Consider the following 6,598-nt stretch of genomic DNA (forward strand, 5'->3'; position numbering starts at 1 on the left):
TGGGTTTTTTCCCCCTAGGGCAGGGGAAAATAAAGTGAAGAAAGGGCACCAGCCACTCAAAATACTCAAAATGAAAGGAAACATCCCAACAGATCTGTGGATAGGTTGCAGTGGTAAATTTCTATACAAAGATGTCAAATACAAACTCTAACTGTAATCACACTATATATTGATTCCAAGCACACAATCTCTGTTAACCCATCTCAACAGCCCAGTGTGAAAAAAATAAAATAGCCTACATATTTTATCTATGTATCATGCCCATAAGAAGTGCTAAGGTGCCCTGTTAAAAGATCGGTCCTGATTTTAAAAAGTCCTGCTGGAGATGTGATCAAATGAAAACACATTTTCATATATGGTGAAACATATGAAACACCATATTCCTATATGGTGGCATTGCCTGTTTGAGCAAACATATTCTGGCCTTGGAGCACCAAGGATGGACAGTCACAGATGTTTCCACAGCTGTATTGAGGAGGCCTTTGTGTTCGGACCTTCTACTTCTCCATCTCCACAGGCAGAGGAGGAAATCTGCAGAATCTTGTGATACCCCTCCCCTTGGAGACACCCCCCCCCAAGGATCATGGGATTGAAGCTTAACCTGTCTAATTCTTTTACATTTTTTAATTGGTCTTGTTCATATTTCTCCATCCATTCATCCATCCATCTACACACTATCTGAACTCTTCTTGATCAGAATTGCACTAAAATTTCTGCTTGGGAGATTCAGGTCATGCAACAGAGTTAAATTTCCCTCCTGCACCTGTATCATAAATTTGGGAACAGTTAGTGCCCCAAACCGGAACAGAGCCTCCTTCCAAGTTTTAGTTCTAAAGTTTTAGTCATTCTTATTTAATTCTTGGTGCTGTTTGAAGTTATACAGAGCTGCATTTATTCTACAGCAAAGTCAAAAGGGCTCACTCTTTTGGCAATGCTGAAATGCCCATTATGATGTTTCTTTCAATAATTCCTTTAAAATGGTCATTTCCATTGTTCTGAATTGTCATAATTCTGAACTGGCTTTGTTTCGATCAATGGCATCCATGTTAAGCCAAATTCAATTGCATATATAAACCTTATAAGGCTGTGAAGTTATTGATATACTGATGTGGTGTCATTAATTGAGTAGGATCATCTAAGTGAATAAAACAGAAATTAAAAAAGTAATGACACTGAATAGGATTTTTTTAAGGTGAATATTTTTGCAACTCCTGCTCATACAACCAATCTGGGTAGACTGGCAGGGTGGAGAGAAGCAAACTTTAAGTGTATTTAATCAGTTTCATAAACCTCAACCTTTTGTGTGTTCAGTTAGCTGTGTGTATTGACTCTACCCTATAGCTCTGTGTAAGGTCCAAAATTGCACTGAAATGGCTACGTGTACAATTTGTACACAGTTTGTTCACATGGCAAATCAAATGTAGGGATTGAAGCTTGCTATACGGTCAGTCCCCCTGCCTCCCCCATGTGTATTCAGACCGGCCATATGAACTATGAAAGTATTCTGGGGAAATGGTGTTTACCTCATCAAATAGCTATTTCTGGCAAGAAACAGAAATAGAGAATATTCATGCAGACCTAACAGATGCTTTCCAGGAAAGCAAATCTATGCAGTTCACAATGCACTCATCTGAACAGGATCTTTTTAAAGCACATTTGCCTCTTCTGAATGAGCCTATATGTTGTATTACCCTTAATAACAGATTAACCAATTTAAGATTTGGCCAACACACTTTTAATAATCAGTCATAAATGTCATGCTGGGGTGACCCTTGGTTATATGCCACCCTTTGCGAGGCTATTTGACACCCCCTCACCAGCCCTCACAGCACCATCTTAAGCCTGCCTTTGGGAAGGAGGGGCAAAGCTCTGGCAGGGTCCTAGAGCCCTCCTACCTCCTTCTCAAAGCCGGGCAAGTGCTTGCCAGGATTTGAGAAGGCACCACTCTTGTGCGTCCAGTGTGACTACACCACTCACACTACCCTAAATCCGCCCCTGTGCCTTGCCTTTTCTGCACAGGACACCACAGATTCCATAATACACTAGGTGGAATGCAGAGAACCAATCTAGACACCAAAATCTGGGTTAAAATGTATATGCCACTGTATTTACTTTTTTCTGGGGGTGTGCACATGCCCCAATATTCTTCTTGTATCTGTATCTATGCACATTTCTTAAAAAAATACAATCTGTTTTGGAGTCACTTTGTGCCTTCTCCAATTTGATCTGTGTTACAGCCTCTGAACTGTCCCTTGCAGGCCTCCTACAAGGTAAAGCTGTCCAAAATGCTACCTGAATAAAAAATTAAAAAAGGTTGTTCTAGGTATAAGCTTTGATGTGCATGCACAAAAGAAGTGTGCATGCACATGAAAGCTTATACCTAGAGCAACTTTAGTTGGTCTCTAATGTGCTACTGGACTATTTTTTAATTTTTTATTTTGACTGCATCAGACCAACATGGCTACCTACCTGAATCCAAAATGCTACCTGTGGAGCTCTGAAGAGCTGGGGTATGTCTTTTATTAAGGCAGAGTAACATAGGATTTCTTTTTCCAAAAAAAACTTAAATGAAGGAAAGGTGGAGCCTCATGGCACCAGCAGAAATCTTTGCAAGGGCTTCTGCTAGCAGAAGTAGTTAGAGTTGAATAGTGCCCAAGATGTGTCTATCAGCACATCTGCTCTTTTGAAATCAAACTGAGTGCAAGGCTCCAAGACCAACTATTGTCTCACAAAAACAAAAAACTAACAAAAAATAGAGTAGCAGCTGGAATTATGATTTCCAGGTGTACAAAAAGAGGATGGTTGTACTATTCTCAACGTTGTGGGTGCTCAACAATAATTGGATTTGTTTTGGTACTGATTGGAAAGTCGCACAAGAGTTTCAGGCTCTCAATTCCTAAGTGGTAGAGTGCTGTCTTGACTGAAATAGGAAGTAGAGTCAGGGTGGTGTAATGGTTCTAGGGGTTGCTCATGCGTAAGCCGGTGCTTATCTCCCCGGCTGGGTGCAAACACCTGGCTGGGTTGCCTAAGTGAACCTTTTCTGTCCGGACAGCCACTCACCCGTGGCTGACTCAATCACTGGCAGAATCCGTCAGTGGGCGTTTCTTAAACTTCTTCCAGCAAAGAAGCTCTTTGACGCCTAGTCTCCTCCTACTCTCTCTGCGCGAAAACCTTCTGCGCAAGGAGGGCGTGGGCAATGGAGGACCTCTACTCTCCCCACTGGTCCCCGGCAAGGAGTCATGGGACCGCCTCGCCGCTTCCCCCATCTGCCCCCCTTCTCCACTGGTGCTACGCTGATTCTCTTCCCCAGAAGATGGGCTGCTTCTCCCAATCCCTGGACGCTCTCTGGAATCCCTCGGGCTTTTGCTCTCTCCCTCCGGCACTGATGGCAGTTCCCTGACAGGTGGCTCATCCCATTTCTCCACAGGAGGCGAAATAGGAAGATGCCATCCTCATGGCTTTCTGCTGCTGCCCTTGCTGCCTCTGCTGAAGCCATGATTACCAGGTCACATGGTTGTGGTGACTGGGTTCTGGAGAGACCTCACAGAGGCCTCTGGAAGCTTCACACAGCTATCCTGATACCCTGGAAAGCAAGATCTCTTGAGGGACCTTGCTAAAACCCAGAAGCCATCACAACTGGTTCTCCTTGCTTGCAGAGGGATCTTGCTTGCTTGCAGAGGGATTGCTTGCATTCGGCTGACCCTGCTGACTGTTCCCAGGCCAGGAACCTGTACTTCATATCAATAAAGGGTGATGATGGAAACTACAAATAAGGTTGTAATCTTATGCACATTTACCTGAAGTTAAGTACATGCTCAACCTACTGCTGCTTTTATATGCTTACAAATGTGTGTTTCAGCCACTATAGCATTTCTGTTTCTCATCATCATATTTTATTGAATTAGGTAAAAAAAAATTGCCCATAACACAAAAACCTAATAACCAATAATCATCACAAGTGGGTTGAAAAATACAAACAAGCCAAGGAGAGGGCAACAAAGACTGCAGAAGACAGCATTTCCAGGAGGAGTCATGTGAGATCCTCATCATCTCACACCTCTCACTTGTCTGCTTATATACTGCCAATTTTCCAGCAACCCCTTAAAATAATAGACATTTAAATTTGCAACTTTTGTGTGTGTTCCCTGTGGGGTTGCAATTGGTATAATAAAACTACTTAAGTTGTCTTGGGAAGAAAATGTTAGAATGCAGTACCAGGATTAAACAGAATTGATTTTCCTATGGTGTAAATATATGATACAAGAGAACGAGGCTGTTCGAGTGAGTATTCAAATGCTGGCAAACGATCGTGATTGTAATCTTGCTCCAGTTCATCCAGCAGGCTCGTTAAGAAAAATGGCAAATTAGAAACAATATAGCTAATCTGGCAAAAAAAATAAAAAATTCCAGCTGCTCCAAGTTTATATACCTTTGTAGAAATATTTTGGCATGGTATTATTAATCTGCGGGACTCGTGCTCGATATGATTAGCAAATTCAGGAGGGTGCCTGAATATTTCTCCAAATATTCTGTAAAAGGGAGCATAGTTGGCAAGGAAAAAGAAGCCTTGAAGGAGTAGTGGTTCGTTAGTTGCTGTCTTTCCTATTAGGACTTCTATTGAATTTTTCTGTATGCTACAGATCACAATATAGTGAGCCTTTAGATTTAATGTGGACGTTACTAAGTCAAACTAGTGGTCTATCGAGACCAGTGCTGTTGACTTTATTTGCAAGTTCTTCACAATAGACTTTCCTAACCACGCTGCTATCTAAGAGTCTTTTGGCTGCGTACAGAAATAAACCCCTCTGGAAATCAGTGTGCATTTTCTTATTTCCTTTCCCTGTAGGCTTTTGGGTTTTTGGTTTTGGTTTTTTTAAAGATTTTTTCTCTAAAATGATATTTATTAAAGTTTCAGAAAAGATTACAAAAATAAGAAGAAAAAAAAAGGAAAAAAGAAAATACAAAATACAGAAAAATAAAAACAATTAAAAACAAATCAATCTTTCCATGTCTTGTCTTTCATTTACTTGTTTCCCTGACCTCCTCACACCTCCTTTTTTTGTATTCCAGTTCAGTTAGTTAATTCAGCAAATCCTTTCCCTCTTTGTTTTTATCTTAATCCTTTATCTTAATATATTATAACTTTAGATTCTGACCTATTAACAATCCATTTTTACATACTCCTTTGTAACATTGCTGCTAAAACCACTTAACTTCATTCCGACATCATTCTAACATTCATTAATTTTGCAATATTTCTGTAAATAGTCTTTAAATTTCTTCCAGTCTTCTTCCACCGACTCTTCTCCCTGGTCTCGGATTCTGCCAGTCATTTCCGCCAGTTCCATATAGTCCATCAATGTTTTTTTTAAAAGATTTTTTCAGGTGGCCTTCAGTTATTTTAAAGTTTATTCAGCACTTTCAAAACAATATTTAAAGCATTGTTTTGTGCAGGAGGAATGACTTCATGATTGCCACAGATGCAGGCCAATCAGCACTTTGGACAGGTGACTGGAGAGAAGGGAGGAACATGGATTTGTGATTGTCACCAGAGCTAGCCAATCAGTGTCCTGCACAGCTGATTTCTACCAGAATAGGAAGATTATGTTTGTTTCTGAGCCTGAGTCACCTCCTTGATTTGGAAGCTCATCTGTAAGTCCAAAAATAGGCGACTGCAGATACACTTGCTACACCATATACATAGATCAGTAATAAATACAGTGTTACCTTGGTTTGCAACCATTTTGGATTACAACTGTTTTGGATTACAACCATGTCAAACCCGGAAGTGTGTGTCCCTATTTTTGGATTACAACTTCCTCCCCTTTTTTGGGAGGCCCCATTGGCGAAAGCGAGCCTTGGCTTACAACCTGTTTTGGTCTACAACTGGACCTCCGGAATGGATTATGGTTGTAAACCAAGGTACCACTGTACTGGAGATGGTGCATATTGAATGCTCTGAATCCAAAGCATACCACTGAGCTATGCAGGAACAGCTCACCAGATGGGGTGGAGCTGCTATGTTAGCTTCCCAGCAGGTGGGTCAGGGGCAAGATGACCAGGAGGCCAATGTTCTGCATCAGCATTGGCAGAGCCAGTGCTACCAGTCTTTGCATTCCACTGACCTCCCAGCCATCTCCCCAGTGATCCACCTGCCAGGAAGCTAGGGAAAAGCAAAGGGTCAGCAGCTAGGGTACTATTTGAGGTAAGATTAACAGTACACACTTAAGAAGAATGTACTGCCAAGAAGAAGGTGGTATTTGTCTACATATTCGCCATGCAGCTATTGTTCAAAATTTGCACTCAAATTTTGCAATGCAGTTCCCAAAACTCATACAACAATGCATGTATCGGGGTAAATTGTGCATAAAAATGCATATAGTAGTAAAAATAACATATAAAGCTCCATTATATTATGGATAAGTGCTTACAAAAATGTGTGTTGAGTTACATACGCTTCAGGTTACAGACTCCGCTAACCCAGAAATAGTACCTCGGGTTAAGAACTTTGCTTCAGGATGAGAACACAAATCATGCTCCGGCAGCGCAGCGGCAGCAGGAGGCCCCATTAGCTAAAGTGGTGCTTCAGGTTAAGAAC

This window comes from Podarcis pityusensis (genome assembly GCF_964106645.2).
Source record: "Podarcis pityusensis genome assembly, chromosome: 11".
In the NCBI taxonomy this organism is placed as follows: Eukaryota; Metazoa; Chordata; class Lepidosauria; order Squamata; family Lacertidae; genus Podarcis; species Podarcis pityusensis.